Source organism: Stomoxys calcitrans, chromosome 5 (genome assembly GCF_963082655.1).
Source record: "Stomoxys calcitrans chromosome 5, idStoCalc2.1, whole genome shotgun sequence".
NCBI classification, from domain to species: Eukaryota; Metazoa; Arthropoda; class Insecta; order Diptera; family Muscidae; genus Stomoxys; species Stomoxys calcitrans.
In genome coordinates this window covers 101,353,765-101,358,375 of record NC_081556.1, presented here as the reverse complement: position 1 = coordinate 101,358,375, position 4,611 = coordinate 101,353,765, and positions in this window count along the sequence as shown.

Sequence of the window (4,611 nt, the reverse complement as noted above, 5' to 3'; positions counted from 1 at the left end):
TAAATTCCGGCGCGAACATCAGAAAAAAATGTCAGCGGCGGTTATTCACTTACCTCATTGGTAAAGTTACGCCCTTATTAGTAAGGTTATGCCCTTACCATTGAGGTTTCCTGCCATGTTAAAACTTCTCTACTTAGTGGTGTCGCAATGCGGCCCGTTATCATAGAGCTTAAAGCTTAAAGTATGAAGCTTAAAGTATTAGTATTAGTATTAGTATTAGTATTAGTATTAGTATTAGTATTAGTATTAGTATTAGTATTAGTATTAGTATTAGTATTAGTATTAGTATTAGTATTAGTATTAGTATTAGTATTAGTATTAGTATTAGTATTAGTATTAGTATTAGTATTAGTATTAGTATTAGTATTAGTATTAGTATTAGTATTAGTATTAGTATTAGTATTAGTATTAGTATTAGTATTAGTATTAGTATTAGTATTAGTATTAGTATTAGTATTAGTATTAGTATTAGTATTAGTATTAGTATTAGTATTAGTATTAGTATTAGTATTAGTATTAGTATTAGTATTAGTATTAGTATTAGTATTAGTATTAGTATTAGTATTAGTATTAGTATTAGTATTAGTATTAGTATTAGTATTAGTATTAGTATTAGTATTAGTATTAGTATTAGTATTAGTATTAGTATTAGTATTAGTATTAGTATTAGTATTAGTATTAGTATTAGTATTAGTATTAGTATTAGTATTAGTATTAGTATTAGTATTAGTATTAGTATTAGTATTAGTATTAGTATTAGTATTAGTATTAGTATTAGTATTTTTTTTTTTTTTTTTTTTTTTTTTTTTTTTTTTTTTTTTTTGCGGGTCAGGATGGGAAAATGCTTTACGCATGTGACGAGTACGTCTCTCGCCTTATGCCGGGCTCCGTAGTCAACGGTACCGGCTAAAAACCCACCCTGTGACACCCCTGGGAGTTAATTCCACCTCGGAACCGCTTTCGCATTACTTCGAGGTGGACCCCATATCTGGTGATTATCCATTTCGTCTTCATTGTGTCTGCGTCCAGACCTCCGCATTTATACTCTACGCCGCTGCGTCCAGGTCAGCTTTCTTCCTGCGCAGTACTTGTTCGGCATATCTCTTCACCGCCTCCCACTTTCCCTCGTCCTCCAGCATTTTTTGGACTATTGTCTCAGGCGTAACGTCGCCAATCGCTGCTTCCAACTCGCTGCGTCTTGCAACCCAGCGCTCGCAGTGGAAAAAAGTGTGCTCCACATCGTCTTCAACTTCAACCTCCTCATAAATACACTTGCTTGAGGAGCATTTGCCCATTTTATGCAGGTATTTCCGGAAGTAACCATGTCCTGTTAACATCTGTGTGACGTAATAGTTGACGTCGCCGTGCTTCCTTTCTTTCCATATCCGTACATCGGGTATTAATCGTCGCGTCCATCTGGCCCGATTTTCGCTAGTCCACCTTTGTTGCCATCTCTCGGTAGTCTCCTCTCGTATGGCCTGTGTATGATCCATTTGGGCCCCGTCCTGTATTCTTTGAGTGTTGGACCTCTCGGTGTAGAGCCTGGCGCGCTGCATGGCCTGCAGGTCTATCGGAACCATTCCGGCTATTACAAGGGCTGCGGGCTCCGACACTGTCCGGTAGGATGATATGACTCTAAGTGCCGCCGTCCTCTGTACCGAGAGCAGGGATTTCGCTCGGTATGCCGTCTGCAGTGTCTGGCCCCATATTTCGCTTCCATAGAGGAGGATGCTATTGCATGTCTCCATTAAGAGTCTGCGCCTGCTTGGGAGAGGCCCACCTATGTTTGCCATCAGTCGACTAAGTTGCGCCGTTATCTTTGAGGCTTTTGTTGTCGCGTGCCGTATTTGCTCTGCGTAGGTCAGCTTTGTATCTAGTCGGATTCCTAGATATTTGATCGATCTCTTGGTCTTCACCAGTATATCGTCTATACGCATATCCACTTCCACTGGGATATTTTTTCTCGTTAGGAGAAGTAGTTCCGTTTTCTGCATCGCAAGTTGTAGGCCATGGGAATCTAGCCAGTCCCTTGCCCTTAGCATCACCTGCCGTAATTTGCGCTCAGCGCCTTCCGTGTCTCTTGCCGTGATGACTGCAGCAATGTCATCAGCATATCCTACTAGAAAGGTTCCGTCTGGCATTTCCATTCGCAGTATTCCATCATAACTGGCATTCCAGAGGTCCGGTCCGAGTATGGAGCCCTGCGCCGCTCCTGATGTGACCTCATATTCACTCGTTCCATCTTGAGAATTATAGGTAAGTACCCTGTCACTCAAGTAACTTCTCATTATTCTCATCAGGTACGCCGGGATATTAAAGTCCTCTCTGAGCGATTTGAGGACGTCAGACCATCTAAGGCTGTTGAAAGCGTTCTTCACATCCAGTGTGGCCAAGAGGACAATTGGCCTGGAGTAGTGGTTCCTTTGCCTAGCCACCTCTACTATCTCCACCACATCTCTGAGGGCTCCGATCGTGGACATTCCTGCCCGGAAGCCATGTTGTCTCATTGAGAGTCCACCTCCCTCGATGATGGCGTCCTGGAGCCGTGGCTTCAGTAGTCTCTCCAAAAGCTTGCCGGCCGTATCCAGCATACATAGTGGTCTGTATGTGGATGGGGATATTGGATCACCTTTGCCTTTGCTTATGAGCACCAGCTTTTGTCGCTTCCATACTTCCGGAAAAACACCTGCCATTAGACACCGATTAAACATTTCAAGAAGAAATTCGGGTCTATTCTCGGCTATCAGCCTGATTACCTCGGACGGTATTCCGTCGGGGCCGGGGGCTTTTCTGCTCTGGAGGCTGCGGGCTGCATTCTTTAGCTCCTCTATCGTGAACGGGTTTATGTTTTCCGTTGGCTCTTCATTAACTTCGTCTTCTATACGGTCGTGTCGGGGAAAGAGTGTATGGACTATATTCTCCATTGTTCTCCCGTCCATCACCGCTGTTGGGCTCCGTGTGCCGAGCTTCTCCATCACAATTTTGTATCCGAGGCCCCAAGGATTTCGGTTAATATCTTCTCTTAGTTCCTCCCACTTTTCTTTCTTGCTCCTTTCTATTTCGGCAGCGAGTGTCTTTTTTGCCTCCTTGTAAAGAGCGTGTTCTGTCTCAGCCGTGCCCCTGCGACGAGCTCTCGTGTATCTGCGTCTTAGTTTGATGCAGTTGCTTCGTTTCTCAGCTATGGCATCATTCCACCAGTGCACTGCGGTTTTATTTCCCCTCGGCCTTTTGAGTTTTGGCATGGATTTCTTACATCCGTACTCTATGATTTCCATCACCCGTTCCACTGTCGACGGAACGTCTAGTTCATCCAGCTCTGACCACACGGCTTGCCGGTCGATTTCCGCCAGGAGTTTTGAGGAGTCGAGCTTGCTCACGTTCCACTTTCGTGTACTGGTGCTCCTTTCCTCGTTAACTGTGTTCCCTCCAGTATTGAAGGAGAACATAATGTACTGGTGATCGCTTGCCGTGTAAGTTTCCAGTACGCTCCACTCTGTTATTTTTCCGATGATTTCCTCGGACGCAAGGGTGATGTCCGGTATAGTGCCTTCGCAGCCGGGTCGCCTAAAGGTTGGCACGTCTCCAGTGTTTACAACGAGTAAACCGGTTCTTGCGGCCATGTCTAGAACTCGTCTCCCTCTTGGGTTGGTTGTTGGCATGCCCCATTCCACCGCTCGAGAGTTGAAATCGCCAGCTACTACGTGATGGCCGTCTAATCCACGCATTGTGTCCTCGATCTCATCGAGTTTTGCCTCGTAGGCGTCGATGCTGTCACTAGGAGTGAGGTAGCAGCTAAACAGCGTAAAGTGGTTTAACTGCACCCAGACGTAACCGTCTCCACTTCCGCTCTTTACTGGTGAGATGCCATTGCGGTATGGGATCCAGATAGCAGCTGTTTTTGTGGGATCCTCCAGCCAGGACCCTTGATCTCTCCTTCCATATTGCTCGCTTATAATCACGATGTCAGCACGTTGTTCTGCGACTATCTGTGATAGGAGATCATGTGCGATTTTACACCTGTGCATGTTGGCCTGCAGTATTCTCAGCATGCCTGCTGTTTGCCTCCTTTACATCTCTCTGACCCAGGAAGATGATCCGTCGGGCCTTTTCCCCTCTGCGAGCAAATACAGCATTTCCGAGGGTTATGGCACTCCTTCATCTTGTGCCCACTCTCGCCGCATCTAATGCATAGTCCCATTCCTTTCCTGTCGGGTCCCTTGCACTCCCACTGTAGGTGGCCGGCTCCAAAACATCTGAAGCAGCGCTTTCTTTCATCCCGATAGTTTAGCCGACAATTCGTCATTCCTATCAGGAGCCTGCTGGTCTTCAACAAAATATTGACGCAGCTAGTTGGCAGAGAAACGAAGGCCCTCCTCTGCTCCTTCGAATTAAGTGCTGTCAGCTGCACAGTCACTTCTCCAGCTGTCGTTCCCGTTGCCTTGATCACTGCTTCAGTGATCTCGTCGGCGGTCGAGAGGGAGTCCAAGTCACGGATCTCAATTGTCGCCTTCGGTTTCATGTCCTGCACGACTGCAGCCTCCTTAAGGACGCCTTTGAGGGACTCGCAGAACACCTCCTTGTTTCCTCCTCTGCCCATCACGAGAAGAACTG